Source organism: Mus musculus, chromosome 7 (genome assembly GCF_000001635.26).
Source record: "Mus musculus strain C57BL/6J chromosome 7, GRCm38.p6 C57BL/6J".
Classification (NCBI taxonomy): Eukaryota; Metazoa; Chordata; class Mammalia; order Rodentia; family Muridae; genus Mus; species Mus musculus.
Window position 1 is genome coordinate 90,285,598 of NC_000073.6, and position 27,448 is coordinate 90,313,045.

The 27,448-nt window shown below is 44.1% G+C and overlaps 1 protein-coding gene across 11 annotated transcripts in view; it reads left to right on the forward strand.

Moving 5' to 3' along the window:
• Nucleotides 1-16,613: 16,613 nt before the first annotated feature.
• Nucleotides 16,614-27,448, forward strand: part of Sytl2 (synaptotagmin-like 2) — a 108,509-nt gene continuing 97,674 nt past the window's right edge. For 5 of the 11 annotated variants that reach the window (NR_110348.1, NM_001289583.1, NM_031394.3 and 2 more), the window contains exon 1: nucleotides 16,758-17,146. The gene's annotated coding sequence lies outside the window, so the exon portion shown is untranslated. Of the gene's footprint in view, nucleotides 17,147-27,448 lie in introns of all 11 variants that reach the window. The other 6 variants (XM_006508356.3, XM_006508357.4, XM_006508358.3 and 3 more) reach the window with 4 other exon arrangements.

Genomic DNA, 27,448 nt, shown 5'->3' on the forward strand with positions numbered 1-27,448 from the left:
TCTTTGATGTGATGGGCTATCACAGCTATGTACTGATGATGTAGTGGTATGGTATGCGTTGCAGATTCTGAAGGGCATATGTCCCTTTATTATTAACGCCAAGTGAAATAAATTAGTGAGATACACAATTCCCTGGTCAATTTAGTTTAATTAATTGTTTGATATCCCGCAGACAACTAGTGTTCAGAGTATAGTCTTCAACTATCACAGTCAACATCACCGGAAACTAATTAGGAAAGTAAATTCTTGGTCTCCCACCTAGTCTCTGAAGGTAGGACGTACCTTCCTACCACTCTGAAGGTAGGACGTAAAAGTCCTTGGCAAGCTCTCCAGATAATCCTAATATACATTCAAGGTCAAGCACCATGAATATAAATAACATACCATGTCAAAACACACTTTTGTGCCCATTGTGCAAAAACATAATTTTTATGCTAATTTGGGGGCAGGAACAAACTGGGTATGGAGGGTACTTTCAGGTTCCTGTCCTAGTTGGGCAGTGAGAAGCTTGGACTAATAATACAGTGACATTTAAAACTAAAAACTGAAAATAAAAGCAGTGGAATACGTTAAAAATATGCTGGACCCTCAGTATGTCAAAAATGACACACACTCAGTACATTAACAAACGCACATCCAGCACATGAAAACACTGGGTCCTTAGAGATAGCAGCTGAGCACCCTGCCTTTGTACTTTGCCTACTGTGGCTTCCCACATCCCACTGTGGGTTATCATAGTCTTAAGCTGTTTTGTTTGAGAAATACCGTTGCAGAGGACCAGGATCCCTCTGTGATACGATCTGAGACATTAGACAGACTTACCCGTGGCCTACCCAATGATTATAACCCTGAGGCTGACCTGAGGGCCACAGATCTCAACTGTGTCCACAACCTCTGCATCCAGGAACTAATGTCAACCCTAAAAAATTTTAAAGTGAGTTGTTTTTTTAATTTTTAAGATTTATTTTGATTTTAAGAGTGTTTGCCTGTATAGCAGGTATGTGCCTGGTGCCCATGGGGGTCAGAAGAAGAAGGCTTTGGATATTGGATCTTCTGGAACTTGAGTTACAGACCATCTGGGCACTGGAAATGGAACCCAGGTTCTCTGGAAGAGCATCCCGCGCTCTGAACCACTGAGCCATCTCCCCAGCCCCAACTTTAGTTCTTGTCATACTCAGTTTCAGGAGCTGTTGAGAGGACGAAATGGAAGGTCAAAGGTGAACATACTTTATAAATTGCTAAGTCCCATTTAACTGAAAGGGATTATTGTGTGAGAAATGATCCTTCCAGGTAGATTTCCTTTGTACGTGGTGCCAGTGATAAGCAGAGATGGGGAATGTAGATAGTTAAATGGTCTGTGGTTTCTCCCTTCTCTTCGAGGGATGAGGATGTAAATTTTCTTCTTAATTAAAAGCCTGTTTACCAAGATGAGTCACCTTAAAGTGGAGTCAAGGCAGCTAGTCTGGTCATTCTAAACAGTTTGTGAAAGAAGTGCCTGGGTAGTTCCCTCTAAAGAGATAATTAGTTTCTCTTAATAATTTGCTGCCAACCAAATAATAATGAGAGCCAATTTTGGAATACGTTGATTTAGCATTTCTGACTGATTACATATTCAGAAGTTTGTAGAGTAACATTAGCTGATGTTTATGGGGCTTTTCCCCAGCCCAGATGAGGTTTCTGGGAGAAAACAATCTACCACGAAGCTGCCAGAGAAGTACCCAATAGAGTGTTTCATGGCTGCAGTTTGCTATCATGGAAGTGGTGAATAATCCCTTGTGGAGCATTTGAAAGACTATCTACTGGGAGCATCAAGTGTGTTTCCTGGAGTTAGACAGTAGCCAGATTTAAGGCCTACTTATTTCCACCCCCTCAGGTTGATAGAAGGTCAGACGATGTCTGAAAACTGTCATCCTAAGATAGGCATTTGCAGCTAAGTCTCGGTGTCCACACAGATGGTAGCTATCAGCAGCTACCAGCATTTCTGCCATTTTCTGTTTTCTGAGAGCCTTCTTCCCACTATCTGGTTCTTTAACCAGACAGTGATGAAGCCCATCAGAACTCTCTAAGGAGCAACCAAGTAGAGACCTGACAAGGATGTGGTCATGACTCACATTTGAGAGAAGAGACATCAGTGTTCCTGAACCCTGGGGTTGGCTATGCAGTTGTGGAGTAAGCTCCTGGAAGTGTGACCCTTCACCCGTGTGAAAAAGAGCTAGATGCCCTTCCTTACTGCTCACCCGCCATTGTGCGGAGCATAGTGAACAAAGTTGGCCTCTGATGAGAGCCGTGGGGCTGTGGAAGAGTTGGATTGATGGGAATGGATGTGAAAAGATGAAGAGGCAGGGTGGGCAGCTGTGTTTCACAGAGAGCGCACCACAGGCATAAATGTTCTGAAGACGGAAGGCATCTATGTTAGCTATAGAGTAACAGTCATGCTGGGAGGTGAGACAAGCTGATGGTGGGCTTGGAAGAGCTTGTTAGCATGAGCCAGCCTTCTTTTCCTCATTTGTATAAAGATAGGGCCAATGTAAGGCATGCTTTTCAAACAGCTTCAAGGAATCCCAGTGTGTGTGTGTGTGTGTGTGTGTGTGGGGGGGGGGTGGTGTTGGTGGTGGCAGTGGCGGTTAAGGTTTCCAAAGGCTTTGGGATGTAGGAGGGAAAAGGGAAACCTTCTAGCCTCCGATTTCTATCCCAACAAGAACAACTTTGTGTCTGGCTTAAATGCTGAGGGTGTAAGTAAGACAGTGTTAGAAGATGGGCTTTATGCTTAAAATGACTGAAAATTTTCAAGGCTGTGGGGTAGGTGTGTCCCATCCACTAACAATGTGAATGATATTGCCATCTAAATGTTCACGCTGGAGAAATGCACAATTGAATTTCAAAAAGTAATCTCTCTCTCTCTCTCTTTGACACACACACACACACACACACACACACACACACACACACACACACCTCAAAATGTTTTATGCATATCCAGAGACTTGGGGACATTTCTAAGGAATCATGGAGGATGGATACAGATGGTGGCTGCCCTGCTCTGTCCCTTCTTCCCCTAACACTGCACACAGGGCTTGCTTCCAAGTAAGTGGAAAACTCACCTCCTATTGTGTCATTCACTGTTAGGAATTCTCCAGGGGACAAGAGTAAGGCCAAATATTTGCTGCTTTATCATAAGCAGAAAAAAAAAAAATAGCTGATATGTGCCATTGACAGGTCTCACCGACCACGGCATGGTTGGGATCAGTGCAAACCTTGGCAATCAGAGGCTACTAATTATGTGTAAGTTCTGTAAAGTTCTGGAACCATTCTCCAAACTCACGGAGACAGTTCTCAGTGCCATCAGCTCTCAAAAAAATGATCAGAAACCAGACTTCTGGCAGTCTTTTGTAGACAGTGTGTCATTTTCAATGATACCTGCTCTTTTTAATGTATCTCTCCCCTCCCCTCCCCTCCCCTCCCCTCCCCTCCCCACCCCTCTCCTCCCCTCCCCTCCCGTCCCCTCCCCTCCCCTCCCCTCCCCACCCCTTCCTCTCATATGCCCAATCTCTAGTGTTCTCTGCCCAGCCCCAGCTCCAGTTTGACATCATTGAGACCTTCTACCTGAGTGCCATTCTGATCCTACTCATACCATGTCACCTGCATTATTGAGGTCTCAGTATGCCCTGTTCAGAGGACACTAGAGCATTGACACTATTAATGTTTTAGATACATTGTGAGCAACATGAGCTCTCAAGTCTTGGAGACTCCATCTGCACTCTTCACTTAGACAAACTGTAAATGTGTTCTCCGTTAGTGGCATGCTAGCATGTGGTTTCCTTTAGTTCAAAACCAGAGGTGCCCTCGGGGTTCGTGTGCTTCCTTTGCAAGCCCCAGAATAGTTTACGATGAATGTGGTGGATGGAGCTTCAACCTGATGGTCCGCAGTACCACACAGCCAGCATGGAGATCAGTTGGGGATTATGTAGAACTTAATATACCTTGAAAACTTAGGAGTGTTACTTGAGTCAGTGCCCTAAGACATAGACCAGAGTAAGACCTTAACATTTTAATGTTCAGTGTCTTCTTTTGGGGACTTCAAAGTCTAAGTTATAAAACTCTATAACTTTAATCTAAGAGACAACCATATAATTTCAGCAACTTCCAGACATTTTTTGTTATTGTTGCAAATTATTTTTACCCCAGTGACAAACATTTAATGGTACTGATAATATTGCTCACTAGACCAACCAGAGAGTATACATGGAGGGATCCATGACTCCAGCTGCATATTGTAGCAGAGGATGGCCCTATCTGGCATCAGTGGGAGGGGAGGCCCTTGGTCCTGTGGAGGTTTGATGCCTCAGCATAGGGGGATGCTAGAGTGGTGAGGCAGAAGTGGGTGAGTGGGTGGAGGTACACCCTCATAGAAGCAGGGGTGGGGGGGATGAGACAGGGGATTTGTGGAGGGGAAACTGGGAGGGAACATGTCATGTGAAATGTAAATGAATAAAATGATTAATAAAGAAATAAAAGAAAAGTAGGAAAACCAAAACAAGAGCGACAGTAAAAAAATGAGTGAAATTAGCGGGGAGGGAAGTCAGTGTAATTTGTAGTCTTAAAGACCAAAGTACACTGTTGTCTTGCTTCAAGTCTACATACTATCCCTTATCTTGGGAAATCTCAGCTCTTCTGAATCAGAAGACTGGAGCTGACATCAGCTATTTGACTTAGTCTTTAATCTTATTGAATATCACTTTGTCACATTTGGAAACCTTCTGGGACCCAACACACTTCCCAAACTTTAAGGTTTGGGGAAACTTTAAACTTCCCAGACTTCCCATTCATTAATTATTCATCCACGCTCCTAACTTAGTTGTTCACTCATTCAACTAATTATATATAGTCAGTAGATAATGTATAATTATGTATTATATCACGAGTAGGATAAATACATGTCAGACATTTTTGTGGATGGTAAGCCTTTAACCGCTGAAGCGGACAATGCTTCTGTCTCTATAGGGCTTGTATTCTAGTTTTAATATTTGTAAATTGAGTGGGCGAGGGTGGCCGGAGAGCGGCAGCTGGGTGGATCAGATGGCTGTAAGAGATGAAGCTACAAGGAGGGCAAGCCTGTTCAGCAGCCTCCCATAGCCTTTATGCTCTCAAGTCCTGTAACCTGGCAGCAACCTCCATGTTCGGTGCTGGAACCTTTATTTCCATCTCCCCATTGTGTTGACTTAATGTGGTGATTTTTTCTTTCTGCCAGATGGTTCGGGCCATCTTTGGCAGTCTTCACTCCTTCATCTGTAGACAATCTCCCTGGGATTCCTCTTTACCTCTGCTATTAGCTAGTTCTCGTTCAGGTCTCAGCTGAACCACTTCTAGGATCTGGATTGGTGCTTTGGTTTGGGAATCAAATGTGAGAGAAGCTGTAGCAATTTCTAGACACACAGATCCAGGTAGGCAAAGGCTGGTTTGGGGAGAACCACAGTGAGGAGAATGGCAGAGGGTCAGGGGTTCAAGGGTTCAGTTTCGTCTCTCCGTGCTGAGTAACAAAAGGGACAAGATAGTTAGGAAAGACCCAGTATTATAGAAATGCAAGCCTAGCAGGGGTTGGGGAGAGCTGGACACGTGTGAACGCAGTACTCATTCCACACCCAATTGACTGACTGGCTGCTTGGCTCTGGGACTCACAGACAAGACTACTGGGAAGCTGAGATTGTGGCTAGGGAAGGGGTCAGTGGCAGCATACTTAGCACGCACAAGAGCTTGTGATTGGGCCCTGGCACCGTAAGAAAAAGCACCGAATTTGGAAAGAAGCAGATCAAAGAGCAGATCCCACCCACTTCTGCTGCTTGCTAATTTTGTGACCTCTTTGATTCTGTATCTCCTCACATATAAACGGGTCAACGAATTTACTCTAACTGTGGGAGCTCTTCAAACACAGCAGATGAACAAATCTTCGACTGTCTAGGACTCTTGTCAACTCCAGCTGATGTGTTGCAAGTGACCTAGCGCAACACTGATGTCCTAGACCTGGTGCCAACAGTGGTGTCTGGAGCAGTCATTTGTGGGCCCTAACCAGCGCTCAGGAAACAGGAAAGACCTTCCAAAGTGTATCCACATTCAGCCATTAGCTAAGTGGTCTTCGGCTACCCCTCCAGTCCTCAGTATCGACCGTTCTCCTTACTTCAACGGCTCTCAAATTCCAGTGTGCCCTAGAATCACCCGGAAGGCCATAGAGACCCAGACTGCATGGCTTCTTCTTAGACTGGGCTTTGGTATGGCCGGGGTAGAGCCTGTAGTTGCCTTGTCTGACAAGTTCCCACTGATGCTCCAGTGTGGTCAGGAAGGAACTTTCCTTTGGTAGCAACTGTCTCTCAAGCCAGATGTCCACACGGAGTCTTTACCTTTGCCATGGATGGTATGGGCAGTATTTCGGTCCTCTGATGTCAGTCTTAACATAACAATCCTTTTGTCTCGTGCTTTAGAGGATTTGCATGTATGAGACACTCAGTGCTTCCTGGAAGTTGTGCTTCCTCTTTGTCAGAAAAATCACTGCTTCAGGGGTTTGACTGTTTTGTCCTTTACGTCTCTAAACTCCAGGTCAAAGAGACGAAGTATGTTTGATGTGTGGGTGGGTTCACCTTTTAAATTTTCATCGTGCATATTCATTATACATGTGCTGTGTTACATAAGGGCACTCTCATGCAAGTGTATGATAGACATTGAGTGTATCCCCTCCCACATTCTCCTACCCACCTCTGCGCTTCGTCTCCTGTAGTCCCACAGGTAGCCCTGCTTCTGCTTTCGGATTATGATTTATTTACACATAACATGATGAACCTATATAAAATGTAGGGCAAATCCTCTCCCACTAAGGCCAGACAAGACAACCCTTTCCTAAATCTGTGGCAGGCTGCCTCAGATCAGCCTGTGTATGCTCTTTGGTTGGTGGCTTTGTCTCTGGAAGCTCCCAGGGGTCCAGGTTTGTTGACACTGTTGGTCTTCCTATGGGGTTGCCATCCCCTTCAGTTCCTTCAATCCTTCCCCTAACTCTTCCACAGGGGTCCCCAACCTCAGTCCAATGCTTGGCTGTGGATATCTGCATCTGTCTCAGTCGGCTACTGGCAGAGCCTCTCAGAAGATACCCATGCTAGGCTCCTGTCTGCAAGCACAACATAGCATCAGTAACAGTGTCAGGGTTTTAGTGTGTATGCATGGGATGGATCCCAAGTTGTGTCAGCTATTCATTTAGTCTCTGCTCCATTTTTGTCCCTGCATTTCTTTTAGACGGGAACAATTTTGGGTCAAAAATTTTGAAGGTGGGTTGGTATCCCCATCCCTCCACTGGGAGCACTGTCTAACTACTGGAAGTGGTCTCTTCAGGTTCCATCTTCCCACTGCTGGGCATTCAGCTAAGGTCACCCACATTGAGTCCTGATAGCCTTCTCTATACTAGGTCTCTGGGAGTTTCTAGAGGTCCCCCTCAACCTCTGGCAGCTGCATACTTCTATTCATTCTCCTGGCCCTTTGGGGTTCTCTCCTGTCTCCTCCATACCTGATCTTGCCCTCCTTTCCTCCCCCTCCTCTCTTCCACTTAGGTCCCTCTTTCCTTCTGCCTCCCATGATTATTTTGTTTTCCCTTCTAACTGAGATTGAGGCGTGCTCACTTGGGCCTTCCTTTTGTATGACTTCTTAGGATCTGTGGGGTGTATCATGAATATTCTGTACTTTTTTTTTTTAACATCTTTAGCCATCAGGGAAGTACAAATCAAAACAACCCCGAGATTCCACCTTACACCAATCAGAATGGCTAAGATCAAAACCTCAAGCAAGAGCACCTGCTGGCGAGGATGTGGAGAAAGGGGAACATAGCTGGTGGGATTGCAAACTGGTACAGCCACTCTGGAAATCAATCTGGTGGTCCATCAGAAAATCAGAAATAGTTCTGTTTCTATCTAAAGACCCAGCTATAGCCCCCTGGGCATATACCCAAAAGATGTTCCACAATATCACAAGGACACACGCTCCACTATATTTATAGCAGCCTTATTTATAATAGCTAGAAACTAGAAGCAACCCAGATATCCCTCAACCAAAGAATGCATACAGGAAATGTGGTACATTTATACAATAGAATACTAGTCAGCTGTCTACAGCCATACCATCCTAAACGCACCACCCTATCTCCTCTGACCTGGGAAGCTAAGCAGGGTCGGGCCTGGTTAGTACTTAGACGGGAGAATACTATTCAGCTATTAAAAACAAGGACATCATGAAATTTGCAGGCAAATGAATGGAACTGGAAAATATCATCCTGGGTGAGATAACCCAGACTCAAAAGGACTGATAAGTGGAAAAGAGACACTAAATCAGGACTAAATCTCTGGATGTTAAATCCCTAGTTCAAGGATTTTTCAGTATTTATGTTACTTATAATCATTAGTATAGAAAACAAGGAAACAAACAAATGTGTCTTTGAAAGATTATCAATAGCAGATACCAATTTTGTTTGTACTTGAAGTCTTCATAACGATAAAACATATACATAAGGTCACTCAGTCAGCCAATGTTTATAATATGAAATGGATACATGAGAACAGACAAGTAACTGAATAAACTAGGGATGAGATGGAATCGTGATCCATTCTGGAAGTTTATGGTCACTCAAGATTGCTTTGTACTGGGGGGAGGGGTTGCAAAGTGCAAAGCACATCTGGGTAAGAAGGCATGCTGGAAACTATCCGGGTGACCTGGTGAAGAAGAGTCAGGGTAAGAAAATGGAGACCTCTCTAAAGACAGCAAGAAAGAGTCAGGGTAGGAAAATGGAGACTGCTCTAAAGACAGCAAGAAAGGAGGGCACAGAACCTTCACAGGAGTGACAGGACAGCTGAAGATGGGAAGAGACAGAAGTGAAGCACTGAGAAGAAGAAGGGTGAAGGATGGAAGCTGCCTCAGCAGGTAACCTGCCTTCTGCACAAGTATGAAAGAACACATTACTACACATTATTTAAACCTGAACTACCCTGGGGACCCGAGAACAAGATGGCCACAGAGACAGTTGGAGGGAGATGGATATTGGGTGTCAGGGATGGGTGGTGACATGCTGAAAATGACAGGTAAGAGGAAGGATGGGCCAGGTACTGTAGTGTACCAGAAAAGATAGCCCTGACCCTAGTGGCTAGGAGCAGACTTCATCAACTAAGAATAACTGGAGTCTCATAGCCACCTGTCTGAGGTTAGAGGTGTGGTGGGGGTGGGGCACAGAAAGGCGCAATTGAATAGGCTCGGAGCTTCAGAGTGGAGTAGTGGAAAGTCTCTGCAAATGGCTGGTGGCAACAGTTGCAGGACAAGATAAATGTTGATGCCACAGAATGGCACATCAAAACATGGTAAACTGGGAAAGTTTGTATTTTGTATAGTTTATCCTAAATAACAGAAAAATGGAAGACCACCTTGTTTTAATGTTTTTCTAGTGTATTAGTTATATCACAATTCCCAGCATTTTTATTAATTTTTTGGAGTTCATCTTACTTAAGTGGCCCTCTATAAGTACACTGGAGGAAAGGGAGCTTTATGGAGCTGGACCAACCTTGTTAAGTAAAACGAACTGGGCTGAGACCAGTAAGATCCCGGGAGATGATTATCAGCCACAGCTCACTGGGTGCTTCCTACAGGCCAGGTGAAGCTCACATCCATCATTCCCTGTAATCCTGAGCCGTTCTAAACGATTACACACGAGAATCTGGGGTAAAGTGAAGGCTGAGTTACTTGCCCAATGCTACGTAGTCCACACTATCCAAAACAGATGGTCACTGTACATCGAAATATAACTAGCCTGGACTAAGAGGTACTGTAAATGTAAATATAAAATAATGTATCAATAATACTTATATAACTCATTTTCTATCCATATCTGACCATTTTAACTGACTCATAAGTACAGAGGTCTCCTGAGGTTTTTTTTCAAAGTAGCATTTTTTTCCTTCACACTCAAAAATAAGAAAAATCTTGTTTTAAACACTAATAGAAGGAGCTTGAGTAATGCAGTTCAAAGCATTGGCTGCCCCTGCAGAGGAGGCCAGTTAGAGTCCCTAGCACCCACAGGATCACAAGTGCTGGCAACACACACACACACACACACACACACACACACACACACACTAAATAAAACCACAGATAGAGTAAATCTAGAGACTTAAAAATGTGTAATCAATGTTAGAAGAAATGTTGACACGCATAGTCACTGGAGTCATAAATAATGGTCATTTTACCTTTGAGAGACAACAATTATGAAGGATATATATATATATATATATATATATATATATATATATATACATACATATATATATGTGTGTGTGTGTGTGTGTGATATATATACATGTGAATATAAACCAATGTACAACTACATATGCTTATTGCTCAGGAAGATGATAAATAATGCTGCCTCAAGTCTTCATGGATATCAGAGAGCCTGTTGGACAGTAGGTCCCGGCAGCTGATGCCATCTTTGCATTTCGCTGAGGCCAAAAGGCCTGGTCCTTTCAAGCCCCTCCTATCTTCATCTGTGAAATGCAGAGAGTCATACCTGACCTTAGCATTTCTCAGGGTTGATGGGAAGACCAAGCAGCATAATAAAGTGAAAACCCTTGGAGAAACACAAAGGCCCATGGCGACGGCTGCCAAACTTTATTAGAAGCTGCAGAGAGATTGCTAACGCAGTGTGATTCAAGGACAAAGTTTTGTATTTCAAAAGTTTTAAAAGATGTGCAACATTTACAAATTACTTAGAAAACCAAATTCTTGCTTTGGTGACCCAGAGCCATGACTAAACTTCTTCTAAATGCTGTACATTTGATATCCCCGCTATAAGTAATCGTACCGCATCCCACACCAGATGTAATTTTGCAGCGTTTAGAGTTTTTAGTGGGTAAGATGTTATAAATCTACATAGCACAAAGCAAAATCATGTCCATCTTTCATAGGAAAGCTCATTTACTTTTCCATTGTACCCAAATTGCTGCCCTATGTAACACATCTATGAGAGCCCTGTCTGCCAATACGATTTAATAAGCATCTATTGAGCGCTTATGCTGTACAAGTTCGTTTGGTGGAGATGGAGTAACAGGACGGATAGTAGTGGTGGGCAAAGAGAAAGATAGCCCTTCAAGTGGATGAGTGGGGATTTGAACTCAGGTACTCACACTTGGATAGCAAATGTTTTACTCATGGAGCCATCTATCTTCCCAGCCCAGAAGTGAGAAGTCCTGGGACAGCTAACTGTAAGAACAAAAGGAGACCAATGCCACCGAAATACTTGGGGGATGTGCCTCGGAGTCAGAGAGGTTGCAAGAATTAAAGTCAGGAGAGAAAAATATGGTGACATTTCTCCCAGGTCCTGGTGGTTCGTTGTTTTAGAATTAGAGGGAAGACTGTTTCAAAGCTCAGGGAATCTAGTCGTCTTACCAATAAGTATTTGCCTACTCTAGCTGATAAAACTTAGCAATTCCTCAATGTGTTCATGAATCCACAAAAATCACAGCTGAATGACATTAGGGGCTAAATCTCAGATTCTCACGGCAAGCAGTGCCTTTCTAGGAAGGCAGCTGTTGAGTGTCATACAAGATCCTGACATCAGTGCTTTGTTTTGCTTCAGTTCCATAAGGATGCCCGTAGGGGAATTTTAATTCAGCAACATGGCTGCTCTGGCAAGGGATTCTACCCAAAGATCTTTAGGTCTGTGTGATCCAGCTGGAATACGGGCACGTCTTTAATCCCAGGAATGAGGCAAGTAGATCTCTGAGTTCAAGGCCGGGCCTGGTATAGAGTATGTTTCAGGTAAAGAAAAGCTTAGGTTCAGGCATGGTAGTACACGCCTTTAATCCCAGCACTCAGGAGACAGAGGCATGCAGATCTCTGAGTTCTGTTCAGTCCATTGAGTTCAGTGCAATGGAGTTGAGTCAGTCAGAGTTGAGGGTCTATGCAGTGAGCGCAGTGCTGGGAAGTTGAGTTCATTTGTGAATTCAGTCCAGGTCAGCAGAAGCATTTGAAGCCACAGAATCAGAAGGAGCCAGAAGATCAGGACAAATTGTGCCAGTGACTGAGGCCAAGCAGAGTAGTTCAGCGAGAAGCTAAGAGAAGCCAGCTTGAATCAGTCAGTTTGTAGAAGAGTTTGACCAAGGACCCATAAGTTGAACCAGTCAGCCAGAGTTCAGAAAGAGCTAGAAAGGGTGAGCTTATTCTACAGTAAGCCTCTGAGATGGCAATCACACCAGGTGAATAGAAGTTACTATTAGAGATGCCATATTTTACTCTCCTTCAGGTAACCCACACTCAAATAGAGAAGTCTTCCAAATTCAAGCTCTGCCTAAAACTTCCAAGTTCACTTGTACCACACTCCATTTTGCTTCATAGAATAACACCAACCTTAAATTTAGTTTTAGGGTTTTTTTTTCTGGGATCACACTTTCCTCTCCCTCTGTATTACTATTAAATTATGTTGGGGTCCAGGAGTCACCCCACAAACCACAGGAACACTAATCTCTGTCAGACAGGGATGGTTTATTGAATGAACACCCTAAGACTGATCAATCAGGGATGTAGCTCAGAAGTTGGGGCTGGGGCTGTGACCCTAAACATTTCTTAGGGCTGGCTTATAAAGGAAAAAAAAACCCACAATGAGCTCATGTGCAGGTGCAGGAAGTGCTGCCCAGTGGTTGGCTCTGACTCGAGCTATTTTGACTAGCTAGACAGTTTAGTTCTAACTGACCTTTATTCTGATCGGTCCGGAGTGGAGCTTACAATTGTTGAATTTCTTAAAGTGTGTTGAACACACCTCAGAACACACAGAACATAACTGGGTATATGATCAGCATGAGCCTGGTCTGAGTCAGGTTATTTTTCTGCGTCAATGACTGGCAGGCATAGTACAGCAACAGTATGACATAGCTGGCAGTCATGGATCAAAATGGCTGCTGCAGGGCTAGCGTGGCCAGCTTCAACAATTTGACTTTGCTTTCTAGGAACTACAAGAACTCCCTCCTAATCACTATCATGTTATTAACTAGTGTTAACCAAGAGGACTAAGTGTTATAGCACTGTCTCCTTTGCACAGTATCATTTCTATTTAATAGAAGGTTGCACATCAACAGAGGTTGGATAAGTGGCCTAAAGTGATCTAATTAGTTCCACTGAGGAACCTGGAGCAAAGTCTGTATGGTTAGTCCTGCTCTATACTACACTTATTCCCCTGCCTTTCTTTTTATAACACGAATTCCACAGAATTTGCTATATTACTTTTTGTGAATGGATATTTTACCTGCATGTGTATATGTGCACTGCTCTTTTGCCTCGTGCCCATGGAACCCAGAAGAGGGCATTCAATTCCCTGGAACTGGAGTTACAGATGGTTGTGAGCTGTAATGTTGGATCCAGGAGTCAAACCCAGGTCCTCTGAAGAGCAGCAAGTGTTTTTAACCATGGAGCTATCTTTCCAGCCTCCTCCTTAAACCATTTTGAGGTGTGGCTAGTGCCCTAGAGGTTAGCATGAGTATTTTGGATAGATTTGGCACTGGACATAGAGGGGTTGAGTTTCCTCAGTGCCCTGTGCAAGGTGTTGCAACATTTCTACAGATGAGCAGCAGTCTGCCTGCCCTCCAGGGCTGGAGATGGGAAGGAAGATGCTAACCAAGGCAGGTGTAATCAGCCATGGAAGTGAGATACTGAAAATGTCTTGCTACACCCTCCATTCATATCATTCATAGTAGCTATCACCAACAGGATACAGCCTGCTTCTCTCAAGGGTTGATGGCTACTCTTCCATCTCTTCAGTTTCATGTCTGCCTTGCTGTCACTGTGGTAATATGACAAGAATCAGTACATTTCCAACAGTTTTTTTTTTCATCTCTTCTAGCTGACCCAACTGTGGGTCCATTTTTGCAAAACAAATTACCTTGTTCCCATGAGTATTTAAGCATTTATGATGACAATCTTTGGTGGTACTTTTGCATACCCAGCCAATCACTTATCCAAAGTTGAAATTATTTCTAAAGTGGCCTCTTTAAAGGCAAAGTGAGTGGTTTAGTCAGCTTTCTTTTGGAACCTAAATGCTCTCTCACAGGACCCATGAAACTCTTCTAACTTGTGAAAAAAGCCAGAATATGCTCTTTAAACACCTACAGTTTTAAAGGGCTCCCAGGTCTGTTTGTAGCCCACGATGGAACCAAGGCAAGATAGAAATACAGGGAAAATCATGGTACATGGAAGCCTAGGTGCTGGTTGAAGTTTATTTCCAGTTGAGAGTCAAGCACCTCTTCAGGCGATTCTCTCCTTCCAACTGTGAGCCTGAAGTTTTCTGGGCCTCTTTCCAGAAACCCCTTGCAAACCCCTAGTGGCTCCTGGCTTCACCAGATTGCAACCTTTACCATGGCACTTCCAGAGTCACACCTGACCTGACGAATGGAAGGAGAATAAGGACAGAGCAGGGGAGGGTCCTTTGGAAACCTGTCAGTGAAATTTCAAAAGCTCCCACCATCTTATAGAATCATTAAGGCTTAACCCAGACTTTTTTGAGAAGCCCACGGGTCAGGTGTGCTTTACTCTTTGTGTGCATTTCTACCTTTAATAAACTTCTGCTGTGCTTCGTCCTGAAATTCTTTCCTGCCCCTAAGCCAAGGATCCAGTTTTACCTGAGTGCAGATCTCCAAAAGGTTAAGGGAACTCCACGCACAGATTGTGTGGAGCTGTGACTTGCTGACAGAATGAGGCTGTTGCCTACCAACATCTTCGTTAGTCTGGGAGAAGAATCGTTGAAGAACCAAAGGCAGACGCTATCCAGCCTCAGTGGTACGGACAACACTAAGTCTGGGCGTGAAGAGGGGGGAGAAGGCCTTAAAGTTCAGAAGTTTGCTTGGGCTAGCTCTATTTTCTGACCCGTAAAAATGGGACACGATATACCTTTGCCTTTAAAGGTGTACCTGCCTTGGCCAGAGCTTTGGGACCCGTCCTCTTTTCACTCTGGAAGCCCAGGACCTATACAGTGCATTCACTGTTTACCCAGGTACAACTCTATTCTATTATACATACGTACACACATACAAACATACATACACATATACATACATACACATATACATACATGCATACATACACAGATACATGCATACATACATACATAACATGCATACATGCATACATACACACACAAGAGAGAGAGAGAGACAGACAGACAGACAGAGAGAGAGAGAAAATCGATTTTTCTCCTTCCATGGCAGAATGAGGAATCTCAGGATTTCCTGATTGTGCTGAAAGTGTTTTACCCTGAGGCTTCTCATTGGCTCTGTATTAGTAAATACTTTTAATATGCTTCTTCTCTTCTTTCTCTGTCTCTGTCTGCCTCTCTCCTTTCTCTGTATTGTGACTCATTCTCTAGCAGAGGCTGGCTTCAAACTCAAGGTAATCCTTCTGCCCACCTCCCCCGGCCCCTCTCTCCCACGGCTACTTTTAAAGTATCACATTATTTAATCCTAGCTATCTGTATAAAGAAACGGATGCAAATTGTGTCTTGGGCATTCTGAGCTTCTGGGCTAAAATCCACTTATCAGTGAGTGCATATTATATGAGTTCTTTTGTGATTGGGTTCCCTCACTTAGGATGAATATCCTCCAGATCCATCTATTTGTCTAAGAATTTCATAAATTCATTGTTTTTAATAGCTGCATAGTACTCCATTGTGTAAATTTGCCACAATTTCTGTAACCATTACTCTGTTGAGGGACATCTGGATTCTTTCCAGTTTCTGCCTATTATAAATAAGGGTGCTATGAACATAGTGGAGCATATGTCCTTATTACAAGTTGGAGCATCTTCTGGGTATATGCCCAGGAGTGGTATTGCTGGATCTTCCAGTAGTACTATGTTCAATTTTCTGAGGAACCACCAAACTGATTTCCAGAGTGGTTGTATCAGCTTGCAATCCCACCAACAACGCAGGAGTGTTCCTCTTTCTCCACATCCTTGCCAGCGTCTGCTGTCACCTGAGTTTTTTATCTTAGCCATCCTGACTGGTGTGAGGTGTCCTGTGAAGGTTCTATGCTCCAGTATAGGGGGATGCCAGGGCCAGGAAGTGGGAGTGGATGGTTTGGGGAGCAGGGGGAGGGGAGAAAGGATAGGGAGTTTTCAGAGGGGAAACTAGGAAAGGGGATAACATTTGAAATGTAAATAAAGAAAATATTTAATAAAAAAGGAAAAAAGAGAATATGATAAAAAAAAGGTATTGCAGGTTTTGAAGTGGGGGCCGTCTCTGGGAGAAGTTGGGGTACAAAAGGGAAAGAAGAATGTGATGTAAGTCTATTTATTCAAAATATGTTTTTAAGTGTTAACAAATTCAGATAAATTGAAATTATGTATCTTTTCTCGTCATAATGCAATAAAACTTAAATTAAGAAAGAAAGAAAGAAAGAAAGAGAGAAAGAAACTGATGGCCGGAGGGGTTAGAACATTTTGCTAGATTACAGGCACCTCTTCTCCCCGCATGGTGGTGACCGTCCCTACGTTTCAGATGGAAGGTATCCTCGACCCTCTTGCATAGGGACGTAAAAAAAAAAAAAGTGCCGTTTCCGTTCTTTTGGATAAAAACTCGATTGCTTCACTGACAAGTAGAGAAGGAGGCCTGGAAGGGAGAGAAGCCAAGCGCAGGGACCAGAGCACAGGAGGCGGCCCCGCAGGCGCGGGCGGGCGGGGCGAGCCCTGTGCTCCCTGGAAGGTCCCGCGCTGCCCTCCCCTCCGCCCGCCCCGAACAGCGGCGACACCTGGGTGGCGCAGCCGGCTGCGAGCGCTGGGCGGCAGAGAGAGGTTGGCAGCCCGGAGGAGGTAGAGCGGGCAGCCGGGGCTGCGGCGGAGACTCGGCGCGCGCTCTGGGTGTGACTTTTCTGTCTACTGGCGGTGTCGCTGGGACTGCTTTCTGGTCCTGCTCTGGGTCTTGGAGTAGCTGGAGGAGTTGGTGTAGAGAGAGATTTTTTTGTTGTCCTTGCTATCCTGGCTGCTACAACGTGAACCACCGGGGCGGCAACCAACAAGCTTCATCCCTCAGTTTCTCCTTTAGTTAGGAGTTCCTTCTGCTGCCCTCGCCGCCGTGTGTCCGCGAAGCTAGGGACACCAGGTAGGCAGTTGCGACGGAATTGGGGGTGGTACTTTGAAGGCTTGACCCCAGACCTGGGGCTGGAGACTGGCGGGACCTGGCTGCGGAGCAATCGCCCGCAGGGTGCTCAGGTGAGGAACAGCAGAGGTGCAGCGAAGGAACCCAGCTAAGCACCCCCCCCCCCCCGCGAACTCTAGTTTGAAAATTAACACATTTGTTTTGGGACAGTTTCCTCTACACCCAACCAGACCTCTTATCCTATAGAGTTAAGTCACATGGGTGGGATTTGCCAGCTTCAAACTGCAAAACCGCGTGTTTCAGGGTGTAAGACCCATCCAGCAGCCGTAGGAAGTGCGGTAGGAAGTGGGGTAGGAAGTGGGTCTCTGCGCTCACAGTGCCTCCTCCCCTTTCCTCCCTTTATAAGTCGTCTTTGGCTATGAGGGGCTCCATTTCCTGCATCGTTGAAAAGTTCTCATTTTTTACTAAGGGCTGGTATGTGACCAGCAGCTTCCAGGACGTGGGCTCTGGGTTGAGAGGGAGCCTAAACACACGCTTTGAATCACAGCTTTCTGACCCTACAGTCTAATAGCAGTGTGCAGAGGAAGCCTGGGTGGGGGAGAGGGGGCAGTTCAGATACACAACTGGAGGGTCGGCGGGGTCCAAATTGCTGTCCAGCTTTCTCTCTTCCTGACAACCCTTTCTGGCTAGAATGCTGGTCCTGCTGTCTGCAAGATGGAGAAGCCAGGACAAAGCAAGCTAGCTTAAAGTGGCTGAGGTCTTCAATCAGTTACTGGAGCTTTTTAGCACCCGGCCCTCAAACAACTTCTTTCATCTCTGCCCTTCATCATTCTTGGAGTGGCATACATTTGAAATCAGACTCTTGGACCCACTAAAAGTGTCCAGGAAGGAGAAGAGAGGTTCAGTGAGGGAGGAGGGGCGATGCTGATCTCTCTTTTACAGACATTTATTATGGACCAGACGCTGTTCTCTATGTAATGTGTTTCTAAATTCTCACAAAGCCTCACAAGGTTGGTACACTATACTTCTTTTTATAATTGAGATGCCGAGGCTCAGAAAGATTGGTCCTCCTATTCTAACACACGTAGTTTCTAATTCTAAAACCTTTCTATTTTGTGCTCTTTGGTAAAGACAAGCCAGGGCAGGTAAAAAGCAAGCAAGCAAGCAAGCAACAAGCAAGCAAGCAAGCAAGCAGGCAGGCAGGCAAGCAAGCAAGCAAGCAAGCAAGCAAGCAAGCAAGCAAGCAAGCAAGCAAGCATATTGAGCTCCCACTAAGTGCCAGGCACTGTTAAAGCATCTCAGAGGTTCTATCGGCATGTATGGTCAGGAATGTCCATCATTCTGGGGAAACCAGTGACTGACATTGCCTCTCTCTCAGCAGCTCTGCTCCAGAAAGCCTGCCTGATCCACTCAGCTGTTACTGCTTGGGTGGGGCAGGAGTTCTGTTTGCTTTATGCTAGAAATGGTTTGGGGTCTAATGAAAGATTGATTGTCTGAATCTGATCCGTTAGACCTGACCGTTGGCTTGTGAATGATCGCTCTGTCCCTCCAGAGGTTCGTTCCAGGCTTTACTCAATAAACATTTGTGGAATGAATGAATGAATTAGCACCTTGTGCACAGTGGTCTGCTGCCCGATGGACAGTGAAGCAGTGGGGGGTGGGGGTAGCCTGGGCCCCTAAACTCCAAGCCAGCAGTAGCTACCCTGAGCCAATTTCTTTTCCCATCTGTAAATTGGAGATGATGATGATAGTCAGATTTTTGTCACTCTGACAAAACACCTAGGACGATCAGCCAGTGACAAGGGTTTGTTTGGCTTGTGGTTTCAGCCCACGTTCAGTGCCCTCTGTTGCTTCTAGGCCTGTGGCAAGGCAGCTCATGATAGTGGAGTGTGTGGCAGAGGAGAAGGCTTTGGAACCTCAGTTTCTTCTGCATGAGAATGCCTTCAAGGTATTAAGTTCCAACTACCATAGTCTATTTCCTTTTTAAAATAAAGGTTAAAAGAAGATTTCTTACTCTACTTTTTAAAAGATTAATTTATTTAACATTTATTTAATTTATTTAATGAGTATACTGTAGCTGTCTTCAGACACACCAGAAGAGGGCATCAGATCCCAGTACAGACCATATGGTTGCTGGGCATCGCACTCAGGACCGCTGGAAAACCAGTCAGTGCTCTTAACCACTGAGCTATCTCTCCAGCCCCCTCTTACTTTTAAGTTATTTTATGGGTGGGTATTTTGCTAACCTGTATATCTGTACACTGCATGCGTGAAGTGGTCATAGGCGCCAGGAGAGGGGTCGGACCAACTGGAACTGAAATTACAGAATGTTGAGAGCCACCATGTGGGTACTGGGAGCCAAACCAGAGTCTGCTGGAAGAGGAGCACACTTAATGCTCTCTCTCTCTTTCTCTCTCTCTCTCTCTCTCTCTCTCTCTCTCTCTCTCTCTCTCTCTCTCTGTCCCTTCTCTCCCTCTCTCTCCCCTCTTGTAATTAATTTAATGTATGTGAGTGTTTTGCATGTACCACATGGGTACCTGGTGCCCTTGGAATTCAGAAGATGGCGTCACATCTCCTGGAATTGGAGTTGCAGATGGTTGTGTACTGACATAGAGGTTCTGGGACTCTAATCTGGGTCCTGTGGAAGAGCAGTCCTCTCCTCTCCTAAGCCCCTCTGACCACTTGTATTGACAGAGCTGTATTTGTAGTCCCTTTATCCTTCTTCCTAAAAGTTCCAATATACCCCAGTGGTATCACCAAGCACTTGGTACCATCTTCAGGGGAGATCTCGACTATATTACTGCTTCCCTCGTCAGTCAGTCATGAGAACCGAGTGTTACACGTTAGTTATTATCTATTACTTGAGTTGTATACAAGTGTGCATGGTATTGACATGTTTAAATATAGAAAGTTCAAAAGCTTTGCCAAACTTAAAGATGTGGTAGGATCCAACTTTTGACTCAATAGGACTTAGTTATAATATAAATATTTTATGCAAGTTGAGCCCAAATTCTATTTTCTCTTCTTTTCTCTCTTCTCTTCTCTTCTCTTCTCTTCTCTTCTCTTCTCTTCTCCTTTCTTCCCCTCCCCTCCCCTCCTATCCTTTTCTCCTATCCTTCCTTCCCTCCCTCCCTTCCTTCCCTCCCCTCCCTCCCTCCCTCCCTCCCTTCCTTTCCTCCCTTCCTCCCTCCCTCCCTCCCTCTCTCCTCCCTCCCTCCCTCCCTCCCTCCCTTCCTTCCTTCCTTCCTTCCTTCCTCTTTTCCTTCCTTCTTTCCTTCCTTCCTCTTTTCCTTCTTTCCTTCTTGTTTTAAAATTAAGGATCCAAGACTGTTTGGTGGCTAATAGTTCTTAATCTTAAAGTCCTGATCAGAAGAAGTGAGTAGTCCCTTTGTTCTACAGTGTGAAGGCAGACTTGCCCTTCAAGGGAGCTATGTATTTATACAGGAAATTCTGAGAGCTGTCTAAGCCAGACAGAGGCATGCTAGGCAGAAACAGTCAGAGCAGTCTGAAGGGCAGGGGCACATTGCTGAAGACTGGGAGCCATGACCCATGACCTCAAGGGGCTTTCTTGGGCATTCATCGTGTTCTTTGGTAGACTGGTGAGACAGACAAATGGGACCTGCTGTGGGAAGCCGGTGGCTTGGCTATTATCTCTGTACTCACAAAAGACAAATTGTACAAACTGGGCTTTCCCCTTTCTGAACCCGGGCTTCTTTACTTAAACAGTTGGGGAATTGGATTGGATGAGATTTCTTGCAATCTTAAAGATCTGATTCTGGGTTATTTTCTTTTCTTTTTTTTTTTTTTTTCTTTTGTTCTTGATGTGTTTCACATAATTCTTGTTTGATTGATGACATGTTTCATTAAAGAGACAGAGCGTAATGCCTCCAAATTTTTTTTTTCCATTTTTTATTAGGTATTTAACTCATTTACATTTCCAATGCTATACCAAAAGTCCCCCATATCCACCCACCCCCACTCCCCTGCCCACCCACTCCCCCTTTTTGGCCCTGGTATTCCCCTGTACTGGGGCATATAAAGTTTGCAAGTCCAATGGGTCTGGGTTATTTTCTGCCCATGTCCCAAATGACTCTGGTAGTGGGAAAATGGTCCTACTCTCTGTTGCTTTGAGCTTTTGGTGACACCTTTGTGACAGTCCTCACTTGGCTGTCCTTTACACGTTGTTTAGAGGGCAGTTGTTTTTAGTCATTTAATTGTTAGCTATTAGTCTAGAACCTCCTAGGATGTTGGGAGGAGAGACCCACTTGGGGGATAAATTTTGGATTGGTAGGTATATAGAAATATAATAAAAGCAGAGTCTTTTTAAAAATCACAATAAAGTCATGTGGCTCACTAAGTATTTGCTGCTAAGTTACTAAGTACAGTGTTTTTCCGCAGTGCCCCCTGGGCACTTGGCCATGTGGTAGAACTCTTGCAGAATGTGGGAGGCACATGACCATACTTGACTAGCCCAGCACTGGACAGAGTGGAAAGAGGTTACAGAAGACAGGAGACAGAACACAGCTATGGTCAGGACAGGGATGGGAAGAAAAGGCCAATGTGGGACAGTCTGAGGCTCTGGGGGCTCAGGCTGTGCTCCTCAATGCTGCACCCTGAGACTGGCACTCCATAGAAGCTCAGTGAAGGATTTTAAATTAAACCGTAGGTGAACAAATGAAACAATGGATGAATCCCTCTGCTGAAACATGGTGCTGTGATTGAGAGGGAACCTGGCTAAAATGAAAGCATCTCCTACCCCATAATGTGTCACATGTATGTGAATGTGCATGCATGTGGAGGCCTGACATTGATGTCAGGAAACATGCTCAGTCACTCTTTCACTGTACTGAATGATGCATGTTCTCTAAGTCAGATCCAGGGCTTGCAGACATGACTAATCTCCCTAGCCAGCTTGTTAACGAGAGTCCCCTTTCTCTTGCTTCTGAGGCTGGTGCCCACCCAGCATTTATGTGGGTTCTGAGCATCTTAACTCTGGTCCTCGTACTTGCAGGACAAACATGTAACCTCTGAGCATCTCCCCAGCCCCATGCAGCACACTTTATCCATTCTTGGTAGCTGCCGATAAACATTAAATTTGGCCTCATATTCCTGAATCTTCTTTCTATAAGATCTCCAAGAATTAGTGGTGCAAATGGGTATGGATCTCAGAGGTGTCGTGCTTGCTTAACATACACAAGGGCCTGAAGTAGATCCCAGGCATGTATAGAGAAGCACAAGAAAATGGGCCCCCATGAACGCACAGAAAGACCTTGTAAGCAATTCCACACACGTCTGAGCTAGAGGAGGAAGAAAGGCATCACTCGGGTCCTGGGTGAACAGGCGCTTCTTTCTGTCCTCATGGGAGCATTGTTTTACTGTAACATTTTCACAGAACTGAACTGACACCATCAGCTCCAATCAGACAGATGTGTTTTATGCTGCCATTACTCATGGCCACAGGCGCCTGGGCCTTCCTGCCACTGGCTGAGTCACTTGGTTAAAACACAGGGCTGTGAGGCTGAGGGCACGAGCTGGAGACCAGACCAGAAGAAGCTATTCAGTAAGATCTGTGCTCTGGTCTCCCTGCCAGTGATCTGCATGGGACGAAGGTAGCTGTGGCAAGTTGGATTCTTTACAGCAGATTCATTACCACTGTTGGTTTTAAACTAGTCATTTGAATTTTAGAAGTGCAGTTTGAAGCTTTCCAAATGTCTGCTAAGGTTGGTTCCGTTTTGTCGTTGTGGGCCTGTTTAGGGAACTCATCTTGCTGTCCCCAAATCCTAACTTGTTACCATATCCTATAATCTTCATATGCTGCTAAGAGTCGTCATTTAAAGACTTGCTGCTTCATAACTATCTGGTGCCATTTCTGATTTAACTAGTTTCTGTCTGATGCAGTCACAGCAACTCATGAGCCGTTAAAGTCACAGACACTCATCAGCGAATGCTGTAAGTCTGTGCATCTATGTTTTCGAGGCATCATCACTGGTTATATAGGATCCATCCTCAGTTACTCTGAATGCATTTTCCCTGAGCTGGGCTGTGTTTGGGTGCTAATGGCCCATAATACATTATCTCTGATGGCTTCAGAATGCTCTTTTCAACCCCACTATGAAAGAAGATGATGATAGTGGTATCTAAGCTTTCTTTAGCACTTATTTTGCATCAGATATTATTCCAAACATGGCCCTACATATATTTGTTAACTATTAAAATAGTTTGTTACTGATAGTATTTTTTTGTTTCACTCACTGGAAATGGAGGCACAGATAAGTTGTCCAAGTTTACATAGCTAACAAGAGAAGGAATAGAGATTTCACCTCATGCATCTGGCCTCAGAGGCCATGGTTTGGATCATGGTTTGGAAGATAATTCAAAGTACTTGGTACCTGCCTGTGTCTGAATGGCATCCTGTCTTCTTGCTAGTGAAGGCAGGAGGTTACAAACTGAGTTCTAGGTGCAGATCTCATAGGATGCATAGCTTGTACAGTGTTGAGACTACACAAAAGAATATTTGAAAATAGGTGTGTTGCAAACACTTGGGAGATTTTTCTATAGAGAGACAATAATAATGAGGATTAAGTAGTCCGGGGAGTATCTAAGGGACAATAAAGGACAATAAACCACAAAGCGACTAGGCAGCAGCTTGGCAGCCTGCTTAAGGATCAATACTGGGCCTAGGGAGATGTCTTAGCAGAGGGGAAGAACTGATCTTGATAGTTGTCCACTATCAAGATCATGCATGCACCCCCCATCTCAAATTAAACAGATACATTTTTAAAAGGATCAATTCTGCTCTAGAAAAAGGCGATTGATGTGCAATGCTTAGAGTGTTAAGAACTAGTACTGTTTATATTATGTAAATTGTATCACCTATGGTCTTTAGGCGAAAAAACATTGTTTCTTTCTCCCCCATTCATTTTGGTGCTGCTATGAATAATAACCAGAACACGGTGATAAGCAGAATATCCATTTAAGATTTACTTTTTGTTTTTTATGCGTATGAATGTTTTGTCTGCATGTATGCATGTCTGCTACCTGTGCGTGCGTCTGGTACCTGTGGGGGTCAGATGATGTTCTCAAATCCTCTGGAACTGAAGTGACAAATGGTTGTAAGCCACCAAGTGGGTGCTTGGATAAAACCTGGGTCCTCTGCAAGAGCACAGGAATGCTTAGCTGCTTAGTCATATTCTACTTTCTAGAATTGGTATTATTTACTGACTACACGCTTGGTGTCAGTCTGTCAGTCTCTTATTTATCGAGTTGGAAGGAGAGGTCTCAGAAGAAACCTCACATCATCTTCATAGTCATTGTGAGAGAGGTCACATCATCTTCATAATCATTGTGGCCTTCCTAGATTCCCAGGACACTTTGCTAACTAATGGTTTAAAACAGACATTTTTTTAGGTACACACACAGATAGTAAGAAGTTGGGATCCTGATGTGGGATATATAGCAATATGATAGGAGAAGGATAATAGTAAAGAATATATTTCTAGTTAGTGTTCATGGTCAAATATGAGTCTAGAAGCCCCTGTTTCCTACAAAACCTATTGGCAGAAGAATAGAACTCAGGTTCGGACTCAGATAACCTTTTAGATCCACTTCTAGATGCGCAATTGAGCAGTAACTTAGTCTCTCCCAGTCTGTTTCCTTTTCTGAAAAAGTGTTTCATAATCTCTCAGTGTAAGGTAAAAATATATTAATGTAATATTTTAACAAAAGTATTATTTTCCTGTCATCACCACCAACAGCTAAAAGATACCAAGAGAAAGGGAAGAAGATAGGACAGAGAAGAGAAAAGAAAGGATCAGAAGATGGGTAGGGAGGTACCAAGATCAACAAGTGTCAGTTCCATTCTGTTTTCTTATATGTGTGAATGTTCATGTGTGTATGTGCGGGTACATGGATACGCATGCAGATGTGAAGTCCAAGGCCAACATCAGGTATCTATCATTTTCTGCTTTAGTTTTTGAGACAGGCTCTTACACTGAGCCTGTAGCTCATGGATTGATGGGACTGGCCAGCCAGCCAGCATCTGGATCTTCCTGTCTCCACAGTGCTGGGATCATGGTTGTGTGGCTATACCAACTTTTTAATGTCGGTGCCCGGAATCTGAACTCAGGTCTCCATGTTTAGACTGCACTTTACTGATTGCTATTTCCATCTCCTTCCTTTCCTTTCCTCTCTGTTATCTTCCTTCATTTCTCTTGACTTCTTCTTTTGGTTCATTTAGTTGGCACCAGTAAAGTAATAATCATGGTACAAGATGGTAAATGTCTTGGTAAAAAGAAATGCAGCTTATTGTAAGATTACAGGGAAAGGCAACTACCTGTAAAATTTGCAATGTGATCGATGAACTAAATCTGGCTAAGTGGCATTTTGCTAGGTTGGGAAGGGGACAAAGTGGAGAAGACAGATACAAGACATAGAACCTTTAAAAGCACACAGACAAGGGTGACCTGAGAAGGGAACATGGGGAGACTGAGATGGCACTTAAGGCAGTTAGGTTATAGTGGAGGTGCTACTAATGTGATGAAATGACAGCCAAAATAAAACCAGGCTTAAAAACCCTTAATCCTCAAGGCCACAAAGCATTAACAGAAGTTTCTCAATATTGTAAATGAAATGACTAAGTGTCTTTAGGAGAGTTCACACCCCAAAGGATAGAGAGGGCACTTGAGGTTGACCAGCATGCTTGTTTGGACTTGTAGGTACCGCTGAGACACCATGTTTTAAAGTTGTTTTTTTTTTTTTTTTGGTTGCTACTATGTGTAGATAGGAGATACTGCTATTTAATTCAAGATTGCTCCCAGAGGGTACATGGCTCTCTTAGTTAGAGTTTTACTGCTGTGAACAGACACCATGACCAAGGCAAGTCTTATAAAGAATAACATTTAATTGGGGTTGGCTTACAGGTTCAGAGGTTCAGTCCATTATCATCAAGGCAGGAGCATGGCAGCATCCAGGCAGGCATGGCGCAGGAGGAGCTGAGAGTTTTACATCTTCATCTGAAGGCTGCTAACAAAATACTGACTTCCAGACAGCTAGGATGAGGGTCTTAAGCCCACATCCACAGTGACACACCTATTTCAACAAGTCCATACCTTCTTATAGTGCCATTCCCTCGCCAAGCATATACAAATCATCACAATGGCATATTGAAAACTGATGATCCCTTTGTTTTAATTTATATGATTCACATTGAAGCTGTTTTATTTTTTAAACAGTTAAATATATGCTAAGCTTATTTTTCTATTTTATTTATTTATTCACCAACTGATTATGTGTATGGTGTATGTGCATGTATGAAAATTATTTATTTATTTATGCTAGATGAGCACTGTATCATTGAACTGAATTTCCAGCCCTCATTTGCTATTTCAGATACAGAGCATAGGTCTCCTTTTGGTACAATGATTGAGTCTTAAACCAAGAAAGACTTTCTAAGGACCCTTTTCATATCTTTAGAACTGAGTTTAAGATTCTGGGATTAGACACTCACTGTGTGCTGAATTTGGTTAACACACTGTATGGTTTCTTGTGCTTAGTAGGTACTACTGTAGCTAGCAGTGTCTGAATTTCTTGGCAGTAGGCCAGGGAGACTCAGTTGGTCAAACCCTCACTAACAGGAAGCTGCAAGAACCTGTGTGGTTCTTCTCCACAAGCAGTTAGAAAAAGAGCCAAGTTCATACGAGTGTGTGTTTGTGTGTTTCTAGGACTGTGTTTATGTTTTCTGGAGCGTTGTCTGCTTTATTTAGACCTCAGGGAAAACCTGACCTATACCTGGAATTCCGTAGGGAAAGCCACTGGGGAGTTAGCCTTGGTTACTTGAGCCCAGTGTAAAGATCTCTTGCCTCCCTACAGGAACCAAAGAGTGGCCGGGAGCCAAGGGTGTGGAGGAAATGTAACCCCACCTGTCAGATCCTGCCAGGGACAGATGTCGTGCCATGGAACTGAGCACAGCTGTTTGCTTGGGGTGCGAGGGTGTAAGGAGTGGGTGGATCTGTTTGTTTTGATCTTTCTCCTTTAGACTTTCCCCAGGATCACTCTGAGCAGCCAGAAACTAAAAGCAAGCTTCGGGTTGATATTTGATACATAGTGTACAAGGCATGCATGTTGAACTTCTAGAGGTGCTGTTGGAACACTAGACCTTTGGATCTAGCCTCTTTCTTGGGTCAGGGACCATGTAATAGTGGTGTTAATCAAGTATGGGCTTGGTCCTATGATAGATTCTGCATAGGTCTCTTCTCTTTGAGACCAAGGCATTATGATTGATGGAATATGAGTGGGAATTGCTCGTGT